The sequence below is a fragment of the Sebastes umbrosus genome, chromosome 4 (assembly GCF_015220745.1).
Source record: "Sebastes umbrosus isolate fSebUmb1 chromosome 4, fSebUmb1.pri, whole genome shotgun sequence".
Lineage (NCBI taxonomy): Eukaryota > Metazoa > Chordata > Actinopteri > Perciformes > Sebastidae > Sebastes > Sebastes umbrosus.
The window spans coordinates 19,659,940-19,682,221 of NC_051272.1; the positions used below are offsets into that span (position 1 = coordinate 19,659,940).

The 22,282-nt window shown below is 39.7% G+C and overlaps 1 long non-coding RNA gene across 1 annotated transcript in view; it reads right to left on the reverse strand.

The window, feature by feature from the left end:
• Positions 1-1,036: 1,036 nt before the first annotated feature.
• LOC119487248 overlaps positions 1,037-22,282 on the reverse strand; it is a 57,863-nt gene continuing 36,617 nt past the window's right edge. Inside the window, exon 3 of the long non-coding RNA XR_005206671.1 lies at positions 1,037-2,184. This is a non-coding gene — a long non-coding RNA (uncharacterized LOC119487248). The remainder of the gene's footprint in view (positions 2,185-22,282) is intronic.

The window sequence follows — 22,282 nt, forward strand, 5'->3', positions numbered from 1 at the left end:
ATGATTCTTCTGGGAGATGCTCACACTCTGTGAGCTAGAACCGAGCCACTATAACATAAGACATTAAATCCATTTTCATACCTACACTTATCTTTCTGGCCAGCTTCTTATTGGTGAATCACACTCTTTCAAACTATAAGCATTGTCCGAAGTATGAATTAGCTTCTGGTGTCATTTAGTAAATAAGTTTCATCTATTTAGAGGTACTGACTTAATGATTCATTTTCAATTCCAATTCAATGCAATGAGCTGTCAAATTGTTTTATTCATAATGTGCTTATCTGCTTATTGTGTGTCTTTTGGTTTTGATTCTCCAATGACGTAACTTATGAATGTGTTGCCGATCAGCAGCCCACTCTCATTTCTGAGATTTGAGATGCAGCCTCTCACCAGCACATGTATTCATTTAGTCAGTCGAAGGTAATCAGCAGCCAGTTGTTGCTTAACTAAATAAAAATTAACGATTAAAGATAACTTGCTTTTGATATTTTCATAATATACTAGATGTAAACAAATCATTGCCTGAAAGCATAGACTGTATATAAGAAGTGGACGTAGTCACGGTGACGTCACCCATTTGTTTGGGGACTGTCGTTTTGAAGCCTCGAGTTTGGCATTTTGGCCGTTGCCATCTTGGTTTATGGCCGTCGCCGACGCGAGAAGGTGGAGCTAAGTACAACCGAACACTGAATAAAACATTTTTAGGTGACCAAATGTTACAATTTACTTTCATGAACTGAAAATAGACAGTGAAAGGGTTAAAGTTCTACAACAAAAACACGGAAAAACTCCCAGAGCCGACAACGCCGTGGTAGTGACCTGTCAATCACAAGGTAGCCACGCCCTAAAGCATATCCTGCTTTATGGTCTATTTGACTCTAAATGCGACCATAATTTACTGAATGAACATCATGCTGTATTGAAGAAGACTTGAAACTAGCGACTGAGACCATAAAATCATGTTTATAATGTTTACTGAGGTAATAAATCAAGTGAGAAGTATAGAAGTATCGAGAAGTATCTATACAATCAGACTTGTTTTTAACAACCAGAGAAGTCGCCCACTGCTGGCTATTAGGAAGAATTGGTTTCACTTTTCAGAGGTTGCCCACTGTCTGAAAAGTAAGAAACTATACTAGACTCAACTATACACTACTGTATGCTCTGGAAATTGTTCAGTAGTCACGTTAAGAATATGTCAATTAGAAACCACAGAAAATATTTTTTTACAAGTAACAAAAGCAATTTCCTTAATAGGCTTCTGAATACAAAAACAGAAGGATCACACATTTGCTTTAAATATTTGTATAAATTGAGTTATGCTGAATAATCGTTCAAAATGTGGGAAACTCCTTCAGTAAATCTAAATAGTTTTAAGTAGATGAATTGCCTCTGTATTGAGGTTATAACAAAACCGGTCCCAATTCAAACTCCAAAAAAAATACTGCTCTCAGGTTGTTGTTGCTCGCATTCAGATCTGTGTCACATATGAGGGTGATATAATATAAATTGGGACACCTTCGTCTACAGTGTGAACATAGAGTTGGTACCGCTCAGAGAGGCACGGAATAAAAGTTTAGTTTGTGAGTTTGCTCTTAGGCTCATATTTTAAATTATAATGCAGCACAGTACTAGAAATGTCAAAATTTGCACCGTCAGGCCAGCAGCTCCTTAATGTGCTGGAGCGTCTTGCTCTGCATACCAGTAACCCTACAGTAACTGCTGTCACTACTCCAAATAACATCCTAGAGGCTTCTGGCAGCGCAGCATAGCGAGGATTTAAATACGTGATGAGTTTGGAAGCCAGCTCAAAATCAGGCCCTTGTACAACCTTGCCACTTGAAGGCAATGCTGTTGAACTTCTCCTGCACCTTTAAATGACACAGGTGGCAAACAGAACGTCAGTTTTAAAAGGAGAGCTACGACACAGCTGGAGATCGGATGGACATGCATGCCAAAACTAACTGCTCCATTAATGCATAAAGTGGATTCACAAGTATGTAGTGGACCTACAACAGTTTTGGAAAACAGCTGGTTGGTGTGCATCTAGACTGAAGTGTCTGTGAAGTGTCTATTCAGTAATCTGAAAGGCAGTGGAGCATCTGTACAGGGGCAAAGCAGACTCCTCCAGGAGCGCAGGCAGAATGCTAATGCCGTAAGGCTCACCTCCGTCCTCTCTCCTCTCTGAAACATACAAGGGCAATGCTGCATTAATCATGGATTCGCAACATCCCTCCTCCTTTGCTCTCACCTCCCTCCAAACACACACACACACACACTCAGCCACCTCTCTGCCTTCCTGTTTCTGTCTCTCACTCTCACTCACACACACACACACACACACACACACACACACACCCTTCCATCATGTGCAACATAATTAAAGACGCCTGTTAAACTCAGATTGTAAAAATTTAAATGTCATTTGACCTATGAAGCATGAGGTTCTCAAATCAATGTAATCAGATCGTCCACCAAATAAACTCAGCGTCCCTGAATGAACCACAACAGAAAATACTGCATAATTCACATGCACATAATCTCACATATCTCCTAAACAACACCCACTCCAAACATGCACGAGTACGTACGCCCCCACACAGACACACACAAATACACTCACACACAAATACAACACAATGCACTCCCATTTTTTGCTCCACTTCTCTGAGCAAAATGAGTGGGAAAGAGATACAGAAGCACACAGTTGTATCTGTGAATTCAATTTCAAAAACCACTTCAAAATAAAACAAAATTATGAGGTGCACTTAATGGTCAAAGACCTGTGCAGGAAATGGCGGTGTTTCAGATATTCAAAGCGTTTTCTTCATAGAGGGACGCAGGTTGGTTTCAAACATTGTAAAAAAAAGGTGCCAGCAGCCCAAAGGATAGAAGGATAGTGGTGTGAATATGAGCAATGACATTATGGTATCTCATTTTATTCATAATTAATAGATGTTACAGAGGGAGGCAGATAGCCCTGTGCCAGACAAGAGAGTGGGCAATTAGCTGGGTTAACCCTGTGATTAAGTGACACCACGAGGACACTGTGTACAACACTGACGCAAACACTCAGGACAGGACTGTAATTGAACCTGAATAATACTTTGTCCTATCCCAAGACATTTGTACCGAATAATTTGGAATAATTTGTAATAATAGGCAATGAGGACAAATGTGAAAAGTAATGTGTGGCATAAATAACCAGAGCTGTTCGACCCAATAAGAAGGGTCGTTATCTGGGCCGATATGGGAATATTTTAAAGGATCCGAATCAGCTAAAATAAAGCCGATCAAATGTGGATCCTTTCTTCGCTGTGCTCTATAGTTCTTTATCTTATTCAGACTACTGTTGCAGCCAGTGGGCAACCTCCGAGGTCAGAAAAGTGAAGCCAATTTGTATTCTCTCTAATAGCCAGCAGGGGGCGACTCCTCTGGTTGCAAAAAGAAGTCTAATTGTATAGAAGTCTATGAGAAAATGACCCTACTTCTCACTTGATTTATTACCTCCCTCAGTAAACACTGTAAACATGAGTTTATGATCTCAGTCGCTAGTTTCAAGTCTTCTTCAATACAGCATGATGTTCATTTAGTAAATTATGGTCCCATTTAGAGTCAAACAGACCATAAAGCAGGGTAGGCTTTAGAGCGGGGCTACTTTGTGATTGGCAGGTCACTATCATGGCGTTGTCCAGTCTGGGAGTTGTCCGTGTATTCGTCTTACAACTTTAACCCTTTCATAGTGTGTTTTCATTTCATGAAAGTTAATTGTAACATTTTGGTCGCCTAAAAAGGTCTTAATCGGTTGTACTTAGCTCCACCCTGTCGCGTCACTTCTGGTTGCAAAAAAACAAGATTGCGACAGCCAAAAACCAAGAAGATTTCGGCCAAAAACCAAGATGCCGACGGCCAAAACCAAAGATAGCAATGGCCAATAACCAAGATGGCGACGGACAAAATGCTGAACTCGAGGCTTCAAAATAGCAGTCCACAAACTACTGAGTGACATCACAGTGACTACATCCACTTCTTATATACGGTCTATGATCAAAACGTCCCTTTTGTCTGTCATACAGAGGAATTCTCATATTCTTCACTTTGGCTGGTTCACACACATACACACACAATAACTCTGATATTGATTATAGTAAATGGTACAAACAATTACACAGGGTGGTTTTGGGAACTCTATCGACCCTGTTTTTGAGCTTGTCCTCTCCTCAAAAAGGTCAAAGGACAAGATCATGTGCACAACAACATCCCTGTGGCTGGGACACTTTCTGTCATAACGGCTTACACCACAGCTTGGTTGAAGGATGGACTCCACACCCGTGCGCTATACCACTCTGCTACCCAACGGAATTAATTTGTAAAGAAACCATGAATACATAATTAAATTTCAGCACAGTAAGCAATGCCGTGCACCAGCTGTTGAAGACATTATTGAAGCAACGCGTCACCTCATGCCGCTCAACTACAAGCTACACGTACACATACAAAATAGGCAGCTGTCAGATGAGCAGCGTGATCAATAGCTCCTTTATTGCTTTACCAGCCTGAGAGCGAGAGTCCATGTTTAGGCACTAATGCACTCCCCACTCTGATCAATACAGAGAGCTGCCAATTTGAATAAAGGGGAGCGACGAGACGAGATATGATACTTTTATTTTAGGTCGTTTGCGGCAATGCGACTTTGCCTTAAGTGAACATGGTCGGGACATTACCAAGCGAATGTTTTAGCTAAGATTACACAACAAAAATATGAGAATCATTAGGAAAATAGCAGGTGATATTGGTGATGGTATCCTTCAGTCTAGTCAGAAAAAAGAAAGGCTTTTAAAACGGCACATAGAGATGGACTTGGAGATGACAAGTGGGATCCAAAAAAGAGAGCCCTGTGAGGGAATGATAATGGAAAGGGTAAAATGGACCTTAGGAGAGGGATATTGGAAAGAAGATTGAAGTTGGTAAGAGGCTAGACAAAATGCAGGGCTGTAGAGAAATGTGTGGTGTGGAGGAATGAGAGGCTTTAAGAAAAATGAGGGGAAGATGTGTGGTGGTGCAACAGCAGAGAGAGATTTAAAGCACTATGCAACATAAAATGTACCCATACACGCAGAAAATTGGCAAACTTGATAGCGTAAATTTAATTTTCTTTTTGTTCTATGTCAATTAACAGTCCAGAAAAGTGTCACATGCACGTGAGTTTTTAATCAAAATCCATCATTTCTACACTATGTGCTTTACAAACCTATGTATTGTTAGTGAAAAGGGCATAGCAGAAAACCCTGAAGCCAAAATGTGATTACTAACTGCTGGATTGTGCCACTCTAGACATTGTACAAAGCAGGTGTGTATTTGGTGTGTTGATGCATTTGTGACGCTTTTTGCAGACAAATAGAATCAAATAGATGTCAGAGTTGAACAGCATGGCACAACAGCATGCTGGATGGGAAGCAGTGGGGTGAGAACCAGATCGAGACAAAGGATGACGCTTATAGACTGAGGACATTGCTTCCTGCTGGTCACTGTGAAATGACAAATAGAAGAAGAAAAAAAAAAAACAGCATGGTTGAGATCTGTGTCCTGCCCACATTGTTTCCATTTAACCCCCACAACAGGTACACTACCTGTGGAGACTCAATTAGAAAGCCATTAGCCGCTGACAGACTGAGGGCTAATTGCTGCCTCAGGGGAATTCAGAAATGGGAGGATTCAATGTACAAGGACAAGAACACACCGTAAAATCCATCAACCACTAACATATTCTACAAGGACAGGAAACCATCTTATATTTCATTGAGCAGACTACCATTACTGGAGTCGACAAGTTTGATTTCTTTCTCTGGTAGACAGAATGGCATCGAGGCAAACAAAGAAAATGACAACAGCAATGTGTGAGATTTTTTATGTTTTTATGAGCAGTGGAGAATCAATACAATCACTATAATTGTGCACCATGGTTCAGGCCAGGCAACTCTAACATGGCTACTTAGCAGATGCAATTTAAGCATTTAAAAGAGTACTCCGCCAATTTAGTATTGTATTTCTATAACGAGGACTATGTTTACATGCACATAATATTCAGTTTTTTGCCCTTATTCCGAAAAAGACATATTAGACAAACATTACTACTAACGTACATGGCTCATGAAAATGAATATTCCACTAATATTTCCGTTTACATGCAGCTGTGAGTACTCTGATGACTTGTTCAACCGTGCGAACACAGCCTCCCTCTTTTATTCCTTCAACCACCTTCTTGAAAAGGTCAGCTTTGCAATATTTGCGCATATCCAAAAAACCTGTTGATATCTAAGTCTTTTATAATGTTTAAAAGGTAGGTGTGTTTCTCCTTCTGAACAGAAATGTGGGCTTTTATTTTGGCCATGCAATTCTGCAAACTGTTGGATGGTTTGTTGGTGTACAACGCTCAGAGCTGACCGTAAAACACGTGTCGCAAACTGCCATAAAAAACGCAATTGAGACGCATATTCTGAATGCGCTGTATACCTGTCCAAAGAATGCTTCTAAAACTCGAATAATATCGGCATATTTCAGCCTAATTCAGAATATCCAAAGAGAATATGCTGTTTACATGACCCGCATCAAATTCAAAATATTGTCATATTTGTAATAATAGTGGCATATTGGTGTACATGTAAACGTAGTCAATGTCAGACTTGGGATGGACAAAAGTATCAAAATGGATGCAGCAGAAGCAAAGATGTCGTCTTTTTTATTCCACACATTCCTTTGCCTCGGCAACGCCTGGTGTCTACATTACCCACAATGCAACTCGACCGCTCACAGTTTGATGGGTGATTCGGGTGTGTGATGCTAGTAGTGACTAATGTAGCCTCGAGCCGCTAGCCTCAAGCAGAGATGAGTAGCGGGCTACAGAGGTCCGGTAACATCACTTCTTTCTAACTTCACGCCTCCAGATTTATTTTTCATTTTTAGACTTCCACAACAGTCTTCAGCACCAACAGACGCTGATTTATCAGATTTCACGCAGCTCCCTCTTGAGACACAAAAGCCTTTTAACAACTTTTTTCCACATATGCAGCTGTACTCCCCAAGACCTGTAAACAAACTTGTAAAAATGTGTCTTTTAAGGACAGCAGTTAGTCCTCCCAGGAATTCACATTCTTGTGATTGCCAGAATTAACTAACATATTGCCAATCCTTACAATATTTACAAGAGTTCACAAGTTTTACACAAAACACAGTCAAACTGGAAGATAGGAATGCACCGATCTATTTTTATCCCTCCTGTTACCGATTCTGATACCACAACTCTCAGGGTATCTGCAGACAGTAGAGTACCAATCTGATACCAGTTTTACCCAAATGTACAAATCTGTACTCATTGGAATCACTTTATGTAAGGTAACATAAGGCCAGCCATTGCTGTGGCAGCCCGCCATGACTGCGTAGATGGAACTGATTGTTGAAACACTGAATTTTTATAATGACATTGACAAAGAATCTGTATCTACTGTGGACCGGTCACGTCATGGCCAATACACCCTTATAAGGTCAATATCTGCGCTGATGGTATGTGCATCCCTGCTGAAACACTGCTTGCTAGTTTTTACCAATCACAATGTTGCATTATAATGAATCCATTCACATCCAATTTGAAGAAGCCAAAGTCAAATAAAACTTCAGTTTCAACAATCCTTCTTCCTTCTTGTAACTGCTGGGAGAACTTTCTTTTCCAAGAACTAGTCTGCTAAGGCAGCGTTGGCCCCAAAGGCTATAAATCATACCAACAAGCTCTGTGGCTTATTTTGGAGAGCCAGCTGCAACTCGGCCATTGTGGGCCACAATAATTACAACAAAACTCTGCAAGCTCCTCGGAGACTGAATAGTCTGTTCTTATTAAATAGTCCATAAAAGGAAGGTTATTAGTTTAGGTGTGTAAACATGGATAATCTCCACATTGTAATAAAATAAAACAACCTGGTTAATGGCTTGTGAGCATTAATTAGAAAATGAGTTTTATTACAGCATGTTACTGGGCTGCTGTTGCTGGTAGATCAGTTGATATTTCAATGACCTATATAAAATATTTGGCTAATCATGATGAGTGACTGGTGTAGAATCAGATTACATATGATGTAGCAGCCTAACTATTCTCCATCACTGATCCTTTAACAGGACATTCAAGATATTTGAACCGAAGGATTTTGGAAAATATTAAAGTTCAGAGTTCATTGAAATCAGTAACTTTGAATTTAGTATGCTGTTGAGGTCGAGGAGGCTTAAGACTTCAAACAGCATGTTCCCACAACTCTGCATTCTGCACAGGGTTCCTACAATTTTAACAGACATCTTCCCTTCATGCTGAAGTTGTCAGGCCTCCAGCGTTTTAGACCGTGACGTCAGCAGAACGCAAGCAAATCTCCTAAAACTGGGTCATATTCAAATCTTTCTCTGCAATTGGTAACAATTTCTGGGTTAAAAGTGATCATTGTCTGGGCTTTTAAAGCATCTGTTTAAGCTGAATACGAGATCCATACTGTATGTATTTAGGCCTGATAAAGGATTACTGTATTTAGGAACCATAAAGGGTTTATTTTCATGTTGGTAGTGTTTGTTAGCACTAGAGGAAAATACCCACTGCATTATACAACTCTTTCTAAAAGCTTACAGACAAGATAAAGTCTTTAGAGCAAATGTAAACAAGCTCAAATCAACAACTTTCACAATTTCTCAAAAGCAGCACTGCTACTGCGCAAGCAAAACTGAATTAAAAACACATTCCTTTTGTGTGTTCATTGTGTGTGGATTGGTAAAACTGTATGATCTGAATTGAAAAATATAAAAGATTTTATATTAATTTAATTTCAAATCCAAGAAATAATGTTGCCAAATGACAAATTGATTAAATCAACAAGCCACACCTAAAATTGTACTTAGAAACTCTGGCTCCAGGACTTAAAGATATAATCAAACTTTGAATTCAGATTTTTTTAGGCAATAACGTAAGAGTACAGTAATATGGTGATATGGCAGTAGAAAACTAAAAAGTATAAGCAGGAATACAACAATCAAGTCCATCATGTGGTTTTCTATCATCATGCTTTTGTCCCTCTTAAACTGAGGTACAATATGTAAAATTACTCTGACACTGTTGTTGGCTTGCAAACAGTGTAGAGCGACACAGGACACCGCATAACGCCATGTGTGAGTGGGTGGGCTGTCTGTAGGACATTTTATGGTATTTATATGCATTTTGTATTTTTGCTTACATGATCATCACGGTTAGTGATGTCTCCTGCAGATTCCACAATTGGAAAAAGAACGGCAATGGAGGCAGATTATTGTAATTATTACTCTCTACTCCAGGACATGGAAATATATTTGACTCCTACTGTGAGCCTGTGTGACTGTGTAAAGTAGGGATGTCACAATACCAGAAATTTAGTAGTCAATACGAATACCAGTAAAATTCCAAGATTCTCGATACCAATTATTCAATACCACGTTTAAAAACAAAAGTAAAACAATAAAACCCATGTACTCCAACATCCACTTCTCTATTACCGTTTGCATACTGTTTTTTGTTAGGAAGTTAAACAGGTCATAATTCCCTCTCTATTATCTAATTTATATTGTTGTGAAAACATCACCATTACAACAACAACTGGATTTATTTAAGTTTCCCACCAAAAACAACATTTTACAAGATGCTCGAAGGCTTCTCCTTGATGTACTGTGACTCGGATTGTACCCAGCGGGCAAGTCCAGGGTCTGAAAACTGTGGCCAATGCGGAAGTGCCTTAAACCTGCATTCTTTCTAATATCCAGCAGGAGGCAACTCATCTGGTTGCAAAAAGAAGTCTGACTGTATAGAGGTCTATCAGAAAATGACAATACTTCTCACTTGATTTATTACCTCAGTAAACATTGTTAGTTTCAAGTCTTCTTCTATTCAGCATGATGTTGTTTTAGTAAATTACGGTCCCATTTAGAATCAAATAGACCATAAAGCAGGGTATGCTTTAGAGCGTGGTTACCTTGTGACTGACACTACCACAGTGTTATCCGGTCTGGGAGTTGTCCTTGTTTTAACCCTTTCACAGTGTGTTTTCAGTACATGAAAGTTAATTATAACTGATTTGGTCACCTAAATATGTCTTATTCAGCGTTCGGTTGTACTTAGCTCCACCCTCTTGTGTCACTTCTGGTTACAAATAACCTAGATGACGACGGCCAAAAACCGAGATGGAGACAGACAAAATGACGAACTCGAAGCTTCAAAACGGAAGTCCACAAACCAATTTGGTGACGTCATGGTGACTACGTCCACTTCTTATATACAGTCAATGATTGTACCTCATTTATACGCTTCTTTAGACAAAAGTGTGACATGTAAATGTATTACTTGTTTTGACGTAACATATGTTAAAATTGCCATATTGTTAATCACTAGTTAGCTTGTGAATGTGCATACCCAATTTGACATTCAATTTATTGAGAGTCATGCATCTTAATTAGTCTTAATTACTAAGAACACTCGCACAAGACAGATCACATGATTAAACGTCGACCTTCTGTCCTTGTTATTCTTCCTATTTCCCTCTCATCCACTTCACATGAAACCACTTTTGAATTTAGCATCAGAGAGAATCACTTTGTTGGCATTGGAGAACAATAATGGTCAAAAATAACAGTATTGTCTAATGGTGTGTAACAGAAGGAAGCAGGCTGATATCGTCTTGTTTTTCTAGGCTGTAGGGTAATACAATTTCGCTGCAGAGTGATAAAGCACCTTCCAAAAAAAGAGCTACTGATACAAATTCAATATGTTGGCCTCAGACCCCTGGCCGTGGATGGCTCCTCACCAAAGTTAATAAATAAGATATTTTTCTGCTGTAACTACGATACCCTTTCTACAATATAACTCACTCCAATGGCGATGTTGAGTTCTGTTCCAAGAATTAAATTTACTTTATCGTAGCAGGTGTTGAGTGATTCAGTTTCCGTTCTGGGAGAGTGAATGGCACGAAATGGCATTGGCCTACAATTTGTAAATTCTGAGAGCAATAGGAAGACCTTGAAAGAATAAAATAGATCTTTAATTAGATAAGCTAGAGAGGGGACTTCACCGTCTGAAAGCTTTTTTAATTTCAAAGTCTCAGTGAATTTCAAAACAAGATCCGTCATCTCATATTAGTGCTGCTAACTTAATGAAAGTCATTGGTTGCGCTGAGTTTATTGGACATTTTATGTGAGATTGTGTCATGACTTCTAATTTCATGTACAGTGGCCATCTTGATCAGCTCTGGAATATATCCCGTACTTTCTCTGTCCATCTGCCGCTCTCTCTATCTATCCATCTCTCGTAGCATTGTGCTTGCAAGATGGGTTGATATAGACATGCATTATTCATCTGCGTGTCCTTTCTGTCATTGCGGAGCTGAGCTCTGAGCAGAGGGGTGCAAAGCAGGACCACAATCAATCAACCAGGGTCTGACACTCAACACAATAGGCTATGTTGATTGGATGTCACGAGATATCCATGCAAATAGAAAAGTGTTGTGGGCCTTTCTGTACACACTGAGATTGTCTGGGCCCTTTTCGCACCAACAACAGTTAAAGTTCATTGGTATTCCACTCCTTAGCCAATGAAATGCCCAAACCACCTGTTTCAGAAAAGACCCAACTGCTCTCCACAGTGATGACAGGGATTTGAATACTGTCACTATGGGAGGAACTCAAAGTGTTAATCATGAATGCAAATAAAGAACAGTCAATGGATGTCATGCAAGAACATTTCATCCAAAACATCTCACTTTTTTCTTGCTCGTACAAGTGTTCCAAATGAGATTCATTAAACTCTCTTAGCTGAATAAACTTGTCATATGTTGCTCATTTCAATTTGATGAACGCCACCAGTTCATGAGTAGCTACGCTTTTATGAGATGTGATCATTAGCATAATTTACGCCCCTAAATTTCTATATGAGGCTACCTGTTCCGCTCCATTTTTCAAGTTTAATCCCAAAAATGTTACCAAAGAGTAAAATAATTACTTCACAGTGCGGAGCTTGAAGTCCTGATGTCGTAAAGCAGCAGATGGAAACATAACGAATTTAGCAGCGTCAGTAGTCATATTAGAGGTCCTGAAGCAATTAGAAAACATTAACCTCTTCCACTACTTGAGGGCGCCAGCGCCCTCGGCCGATTTTATGGCCTTTCAGAGGCTGTTGCAGGCTCAGTTTTAGAGCTAGAGTGGAGGTTTTGGTATCACATGAAACTAAGGAATTCATTGGTACCAGCCATGTCATGCTAGCATGTTGAGAGGCTATAATAACGCTCCAAAGTAAGGCTAACTGTTGGCAAGGAAAAACTGGCTTGGCCATTTTCAAAGGGGTCCCTTGACCTCTGACTTTGTACCCACGGATGCCCACTTGACTACTTTATGATAATCACATGCAGTTTCGGGCAAAAACAATGCAATTTTTGGCATGCAGTATAAATGTGTTATTTTAGCCTATTCTAAAAATGGTGTATTTGAATATTTCTGCAAACTGGGGTCCCTAAACAGTCTTAGAATTGCATAAATTGGGTACCACAGTAAAGCTGAGATTCTTGTGGATGTATTCATGTGTGATGATGTTAGTTCCCATAGTAGCCATTTCATTGTAGGGAGACCATTTTTGCTACTTTACCGCACTGTATAAAATGACCTGTGGTGACCACTAGGATAATCACAGCCTCATGAAACTTTACAACCACAAACTAGAGACCTAGGGTATTTAGAGGATATTGGCTTTCCTAGTATATTGACAATAAGGGGGTTTCCGAGCAGTTTCCAGAACAGAAGTGCTTGCCATCCAACTGCAGAAAAATGTAATTCTTGCAGAAATCTCCAAATGTCAAAAGTTTTTGATAACAAATCACAGCATGACTTTTTCTATGGTGTTCCTCAAGGTGTTGGTGTCTTAATGTGGTATTTTGGAGGGATTATTGATAATTTTTTATCAATTCTCGAGTGGTAACATTTTTTTTAAATTTAGCACCAAATCTGTGTAACAAATGGTATCAACCCAAAAATTGCTGCAACAACTTATGAGACATAATAGAGCATGGGAAAGGCCATAATATATCTATCATATATATGTTCTAAGCCACAAAATGTATTTTAATTAATTAATTATTTGATATACTTTATATTATATGTATGACAAAAGCAACTTGACACACATCTCAAATTAATCTTTAGGGTCCCAGATTTCTATGTAACATATACTGCTGACCTGCTTTCTCCCCCTAAAGACCCTGTGTCTCTTCCTACAAAAAAGACAAAAATGGGTCTATGGTAAAGAGGGGTGGAGTGGAAAAGGGTAATACAGTTGCAAACGACATGTCATCAGAGCAGCGCTGTATGTACTGTGACAGAATAACAAGGGAAATGATTAGTGAAAAGTTAGATGCTAAAAACAGTCTTGCTAAAGCAATACAAGCCATGACTTAGGATGGGAGGTTGTCAAGTACTACAAGCTTAGACCACTCAAGAATTTTGTTTGCAATGTTGAGAAAATTCTACTAATTCTCTAAGAAAATTTGAGAATGCAAATCTTTTCAATTATTTGTACACACCACTGAAGAACAAATCTCTTCCAACAAGTGGTTCTTGCATGAGGCCCATTGTTGTTTCTTGTCTGACCTTTAAGTATACCCCCTGAGTTAGTCATGCATTGAAAGACAATCACGTTATTTCCAAGCAGTAATTAAAGGTAGACAGAAGACATTTGCACTAGGAGGTCCTAAAGTTTGCCAAGTGTCATCACAGCAGTTGATTAAAATGCTATTTCAGGAGGCAGGGAAGTTTGCATTTGCTGATTGAGTCATCTGCTGATACACTGCCTTGAATATTCACATTCCATTATTTATGCAGTTTGGACACTTTCTAAACACTGGCTCTGGCGTTAGGTTAATGTTTTTAACCCAGAAAATTTGTCCAATTTATATTCTGCAGCATACTTAATAGAAGAGGCTAAGTAGAAAACTTGATGACGAAGAACTCGTGTGCACATGTGCAAATCCAGTTGTTAAAAAAAAAAGCGCTAATTCTCAAATGTAATTATGAATTTTCAAACAAAAGGGTTGAAATGCGGAATTGGTCCCCTAAACTCTCATCTATTCCTTATTTATCAGAAAAGTCAATTTCATGGCTAATAGGTTCATTACTGTGGTCATGCTTGAAGGGCCTTCTCTGATAAAACTCACTCAGGAGTTGAGAGCTAAGCCGCTGGAGCACAGGTCTTAATAAGGTTCCCTCTCCATCTCTCTGCTTCTCTTTCTCATGGCAATATTACAGTCAAGTTAAACTTTGACCCTTTTGATCATACAACTGCTGTATTTTAGACTATTGTGGCTCCTGTGTGTGGAGCAAATCCAGCGACACAAGAGAAATCTCCTGGTGGAGAAAAGGGCACAGATTTGCCTCAGCTGCTCTATTCACTACAGACAATTTATCTGCTGTTCTGGGGGGAGAGAGTTTCTGCAAAGGTCCAGCTAGACAAGACGGGTCTGTGCTGCATACTAATGACAGCCCACTGTTTCTACCACACAGCCTCGTCACATCCTGCATTCCAGCCATGTTCTCATGCTGTCACGCTGCGGTGGAGATGGAGTGCTTTATGAGGCGACGCTTTGCTACAGCACGTGCGGGGCTCCGACTTGTGTTTGAAATTGAATTCTTTATTGTCATGTAGATCGGCGCGGGCCTAACCTGCGTCATGCTGTCTTTTTTTTTTTTTTTTTTACAGCAAGTTCAACATACCACACCCCAATATGCTGAGTCAGCAGAGACAGTAACCTGACAGAGGCGGATGACAGTGAAAGCTTTTCAACCTGCTTAATCCCACATGCATGTGCAAGGTGTATTAACACAACGTGATTCCTAAAAACCTCATTTCCCCTTCTGCTCTCTTCCCAACTGCGTATTCCAATTTAAAATGTGTCTGTCAAATAAAGCGCAATTAAATCTTCAATATGTTTATGCGCAACACCTCTTTTCACCCTCTGTCTGAAACACTCCGTTTGAGCTCCTACACCCATTGAAGTCATATCCGTTCCATATCCGTCAACCAAAACAAACCGCAGAAAGTACAAAACGGCAGAGGGTCTGGATGGATACGACGTGCACCGTCACATGTTAAATCCAAAGTAGTAAACACTACACATACAGTAAAGTATGGAAACACTTTGGGGTTCACACATTGACAGGAAAAGCAGAGCTTGACATCATGGCTGAAGCTGCATGCTAACTCTGTCATGGACAGGAAACGTTATCGTATTGCGATAATGTGTGATCAAGCCATCCATCACGCTCATCCCTGTGGTCAAATCAGCCGAGGCAACAACTGTAGAGCACCCATATACTGACATTTATGTTAAATGCATTCAAACGGCCCCGATGGAGCTGACCATGGATGTATAAAGAGAATGGAGCTAACGCTAAGAGCGAGCGATGGACTTGGCGAAGTTAGCGAAAGTATACATGTGTGACTACATCTGGTTTACAAAATATGGTGTTAACAAAGGGAACTGTATATACAAAATGCATATATGGAAATAAGATTGATTGGATTATATTCACCAGAAGTATAAAACATTACATGTCCCTTATGAATTAAAAAGAAAATACCACTAATTGTGATAATGTCTTTATTCTTTGATTTTTGGGTTGGGAAAACTTTTTAAAAATGTAATAAATAATGAAAAAAATGTAAAAAAAACAATGACTGATATATTTGACTTCAGGACATCTCAGACTACATACACGCTGAAAATCAAACATTTTTACTGTATTAATTTAGACATTTTCCAAATTAAAAGTCCCTAGAAGTGTATGATTCAACTTTTTCCCGTGGTCTAGTGTTAAAAAAGTTAACAAAAATTGCAATAAATCGTAATATCGAATCGTAATACTTGTAGAATCGCAATACTTAAAAATACATATACATATCGAATCAGCACCCAAGTATCGTGATAATATCGAATCGGGAGATCGGGAATCATCCCAGTCCTAATGTTTCTGTGGGGGAGAGTAACTCCCTTTGGCGTGGACTTTGGGCTTTGTTACTTTGCAGACTTTTTACATGCACAAAAAACTATAATAAAGGGAAAAAGCACAAATACATAATAGGTCCTCTTTAACCCAATATAAAAAATAAATCAAATTCTAACCTGCAGCTAAATCACTAACATGCAATACTGTGCAATCCTAAGTAAACTTGTGTACATTGTGCTCTGGATGGATGGTGCAGCCTTTATATTCAGTAATAAGAAGAAAGCATGATGCAGCTCATGTGATATATGACATATTGCATACCTCTGCACACAGGGATAGAAAACTTACAAATGGCTCCTTTGGGCATAATCCCACACAACACAAGGTGCTTCCTAAAAATCTAATTTCCCCTTCTGCTCTCTTCCCAACTGCATATTCCAATTTAAAATGTCAAACAAAGTGCAATTAAAAATCTTCAATATGTTTATGCGCCACTTGGCTGGGCTAGCGTTCTCCCTTTCATCTGTTCTAATCTAACACTCTCATGGTATATTCACCAGAAGGCTCTGGGCTTATCATAATGAACCATGAGGGCCAAATAATCCACTCTTTTGTTCCCAATCTGATTACTTCCTCCATTTTTTCTCTCTGCTTATTTCCTGCTCCCTCTCTTTGTCATTCACACTTTCAACCTTCAAGGGCACTGTTCAAGATTTAACGGTGCATGCTGAGCACTACAGGTACCTCTAGACACACACACACACACACACACACACGGACCGATATAACCACTGGAGCTTGTAATGTTGTGGTCAGGAGGAACAAAAAGAACAGTGGTTCATGTGTTTGCAAGCTATTTGTCTGAGCAGGATCAGTGCTCCTGTCTAATCCAGTATAACTGACCGGCCTCACCGGTCTGTATTGATTTTCAACTTAAGTGGAAGATAGATCCTCAGAAGAGAGATGGAGTTAATATCTCCGGCTGCCATTGAAAGAGAATTACACATATTTAAACGCCGCTTCCAAACTGTTGGAGGGACTTCCGCTGGGAGAGGCGACATGACAGAGTTTGAATCAATACCTTACATATCTATCTGTATTTACTGTAGCATCTGACCAATGTTTAAGGGCAAACAAAATCAACCAGAGGTCAAGTGCGTCATGAGAAGCTTGATGAAAACGAAACCTTCTGTTAGGTTTTTAGTTGGATAAACTAGAAAGGGGAAAAGCTCTGAGAGTTTGTGCTCCTTGGCAAAACGGCAATCAGCTCTATAAATAGCTACCACAGACGGTTCTGGCCAATTATTTATGAATAATAATGGAATGACTTGCATGGAGACATGTCACAGTTCAAAACAACATCATCCATCTCGCCCTCCATCTTAGCTCTCATTGCCCGAGGGGAGGTGGTGGGAGTGGGGGGTGAAAGGAAAGGAGGTGGGGGTGTTGGAGCTTAAAAAAAAAAACAACGACAAAAAGAACAGTGCAAATGCAAATGCAAAACAGAAAAATCTGTCATTTTGAGCAATGTGCGAAGTGAATGCCTGCCTGGGTAAACCGCACTGACACTTAACACATCAACATCAACAGGAAGGAGAGGCTCCAAAAATAGCAAGAAATCAAATGTCTTCATCAAACAGCGTTTCAGGGTCAAAAGAAATTGTGAGGTGAAATTATTTCTGGATCAAAGATGCATCTCCGTTTCCTGCCTCACACTGTAAGACACGGAGACTAGCACTCTCCCACTGCTCCTGGGAATAAAGAGGTTTCAGCTCTACAACGCTGAGAGTCACACTTTCAAATGCAGATGTATTTAAATCATGTCCATGACAGTATGAGTAGTATGCCTTTGGCTTGAATCAACAAAGCTATACGGTGGTGACACTAACTACGAAATAATATTTTCAAACTGATGGCAACAACTCCACATGAGTGTAATGCAATGTGTAGCGGTTTATTACAGAACTCCTATCATTAAAAGTGCTTTCTAAAGCATGCTGGCTCGGAGTATAATGGCCTGAGCCACTGGAGCGTATCACATTTTGGGAATTGGACAAGCTTGGCCCATCATCAAACATTACTCAGCATCAGTGTTCAGTTTAGTGTAAATATCAACCGCGGGGGCACACAGAGAAGCCAGAGCCATCCTTCTAGTGTTGCCTCATTTGCATTTATACAACGAAACACTGAAATATTATTGTGTGACAGTCGTGATGATTGTGAGGTTGGTTGTAGACTGAAGTTATGGAAGTTTCTAGGCTAACTTAAAGAGGACCTATTATGATCATTTTCAGATGCATACTTGTGTTTTGGATTTCTACTAGAAGATGTTTACATGATTTAATGTTCAAAAAAACACTTTTCTCATTTACTTCTGCAGCACCTCTTTTAACCCTTGGTCTGAAATGCTGACCAATCAGAGCAGACTGTCTGAGCCCAGTCTGCTCTGATTGGTCAGCTGGCCCATTCTGTTGTGATTAGTCAACAGAACCAAACTCTTCAGACTCCGCTCCAGCTCCGCTCTAACTGGCTTTGTTTGAGGGCGTAACAAACTAGCTGCTAGGCAGGTATTATGCAAATGTGTTACTTTTGTTGCATTACGGAAGAAAAGGCGGGACTTCATGCCAGGCGTTTTGGGTTCAGGAGCAGTGTTTCTGTGGGGGAGAATAACTCCCTTTGGTGTGGACTTTGGGCTTTGCAGACCTTTTACATGCACAAAAAAACTATATAACAAAAGGGAAAAAAGCACAAAAGCATAACCCAACATAAAAAAGAATTCATATTCTAACCCGCAGCTAAGTCACTATATTGCAATACCGTGCAGTCCTAAGTATACTTGTGTACATCGTGCTCTGGATGGATGGTACAGTCTTTTTATTCAGTAATAAGAAAGCATGATGAAGCTCATGTGATAGAGCACATTGCAAACCTCTGGCAGATTAGGTGAGTTTGAGCTGCGCACAGGGATAGAAGACTTACAAATGGACCCTTTAAGCATAATCCCACGCAACACAGACCTCATCTCTACTTTGCACTGCGAGGCTAGATGGTGTTCTTCACATACAGTATGGCTCTAGTATTGATAATACCACTGAATAACGTGCACCAGTCAAAATCAACCAATGTTATATCTTTGAATTACTTTAAGTTCAAACAACTGCAGGGCTCAACAATAAGGGGCAAGCCCAGGGTAAGTAAAATGCCACGTTGGAATAGTAAATCTGGCAAACACAGAATTAAACATTGTTTTTTCCAGAGCTGTTAATGAAAGTAGCTAAGGATCTTGCTTCCTTCTCAATAAATCAGCATTAAGATCAAACATGACAATTAACTTTAGTCTTGTTATTTGATAACTGCTAATAAATAAAACAAATTTGTATAGGGGCAAGAAAAATTGACTTTGGGCAAGTAGATTTCTGACCCACTTGCTTGACTGGGAAAGTGAAAAAAACATTAATGTTGAACCCTGTACAGTTCAGCCAATCAGGGACCCATGAGAGCAGAGCTCAGAGACTACGAATCCAAAGTAGCTCCACCTTGATCCTCATTGCGGAAACCAATGGCTGGCTCAATAATCGCCATAATTTGCATAATATTTCAGCTTCTGCAGTTAATGCAGGGATCATCTCCATGCATTTTTCCTTCCTCATTTTTATTCACTGTTCATCCTTTCATTAGTCCTTCATATGGAATACATCTAATTCAGGGCAATGCCCCCCTGAGTTCTTCTTGACTTTTCTGGGTCATGAAGATAAGAAACAGAGGCTCAGTATTGTCTCTTATCTAGAGTTGAAAACGTCTTGCATGACATTTTGGCTTCCATTGACTGTCACTTGTAAAAAGAAAAAGGTGCACATGTATGCATTGAAGGTCTCAGTCTGTTCTCAATCAAAAGAAATTCTAAAGTACAAAGAACGTCGTCTTACAATGACTCAAAAACATTCATATATAACAATGAGCTCCAGGTGGAATACAGCTGTATAGATCGACACTACTATGCAGTGATAAAACTACCTTTGTAATGATTACAAAGCATGACTCTATTTGCTCCTCAGCCAAGTTTATTCTCCCCTGACAACATCATTAACAAAAGGTCTTCTATTGATGACAAGATAAAAGACAATCAATTCTGGAAGAAAAGTGTCTGGACACTGATGCATATTCTTGATTTTAGGGGTGGGAATCTCTTGATTCAATTCTGATTCTTGGTGCCACAATTTGATTCAGAATCAGTATGCCAAGCCATTCACCTTGGCAGTGCTCTGCTGTGTTGCTACTAACATTATGTCTCCAGCAGGGGAGAACAAAATGAAACATTTGATTGTATATCAAATTATTTTCTTGGTCTGATCAGAGTTGGCTGAAGTTCTGTTGCAGTGTGGTGGAGGGTTGGCGCGTTTGCCAGCACTGGAGTTCGGTGCTCCACTTTGCTAAAGTTAATCTCCGGGTGATAATGTACTTAGTATTCACAAAATACTTCAACTTCGTCTTGACAAGCTAATTTTTAAGTCTAGGTGTTGCACAGTGCTCTCATTTAAGCCTGTCTTGTGCAAAATTATGTTCCCATACAACTAAACTGCACTCTCAATTACGTTTCAAGGGAAACCTATTTTCTTCTGGATTACGGTCGCAGTTTTAAACAGTTTTAACGTGGTCAATCCGACTTTTTCAGTCCAAATACCGATAGTGATACCTGGGCTTTGGGTATCAGCCGATAATGAGTACCGTTCCGATACAAGTCTTTAATAAGCTGTTGTGCTCATTGTGTGGAAGTGACTGGAATCATTCTTTTATGTGTAAGGCAACATCAGGCTTGACTTAAACATCACTTTCCTAACTTTGTAAAACAAAATGTAACAAATAAATACATAGATACAAATTATTGAATTTTTTATTTCTGATTAAAATAATTCATTCACCAACAACTTGGCAAAAAAATATTTTTTGGAATTACAGGAACAACTTCCGCAGACAATCATTACAAACGTTCAGTATTTGCGATACGTCAAAGACAAACGTAATCCACGACAAAATATGTTTCCCTCCAAATACAACTAAGAATGCAGTTTAGTTGTATGAGAACGTAATTTTTAGGAGACAGGGCTTTCTCATGTAATAATAATTTTATTAACATACAAAATTGATTTTTGAAAATTGTGAATCGGCTGTTAATTCATTTTTCCCAGCTTTATATTGTGTTACTTTGGAAACACCACTGAGTCCAAACATTGTGCCAGAATAAACATCCATACAACGTGACCATCCGTGCTGCCACAAAGTGGTTCAGATCTGCTGTGTTCGATGCAGGAATAGCTGACAGCACCTCCTCTTTGCTGCCTACACTTAGTGTTTTCTTGTAAATGGAAAATGTGCACCACCTGCTACAGTAGAGCAAGCCAGCAGCCTCTAAGCCAGGCCCAGACACACATCTCCTGATCTTTTGAGTGTGTAGGCGGACAAACTCCTTTCCACTTGGTAACAGCCGGAATGTCTCCCTAGTGCATGTGTGTGTGTGAACTTCAGAGCCTCTTTCACCAGGCAGCTTCCTTCCTACTGTATGTATGTCAATGTCGTCTTTTGACAGAGACGGGAAGTTAACAGCATCACTTCTGCCCCCCGCAACTCCCCCCCTATAAACGACAACATAACCTGATGCAGTGAAAACGATCTAAAGGAAGGGCAGAGTAAAGGTACGACGAGGAGATAACATCAGTGCCACTATGCTATATCCTTAAACAAATTGAGAAATGTTAAAACAAACATCATTATGCAACTGCCACTGTGGGATTTGGTTGCATAAAACGTCAAAGACAGAGGAGGCAAAGGCACGGTTGTTGTGCTATCTGCTGTAAAGATCAGATCTGAGGGAAGAGCGTGAGCGAGTTTTCCACCCTCTTAAAAATGACACCTTGTTGTAATGCAGACAGATGGCCTGATATCATCCATCCTGGCTGTTTTTTTTCCCTATATTTTCTTCCAAATGGACAACCCTACACTGGACTGACAGGGCCCTGTTGTTTGCCATCTGCTTGCCATGTTTGGCACTAGAGCATGCATTTCCTGTTTGGGGACATCAATGACTACTCACTTCGACAATCCTAAAGTCATAAATACAGCTTATCGCTCTGTCGCTCTAATCAGTTCAACATCTTACTCACATCTCTTTCAGGTATATACTCTTACCTCTGGAGTAAATCAGTCTTGACATTTCAAATTGCAAAAAACGAAACAACTTTGTAACTCAATC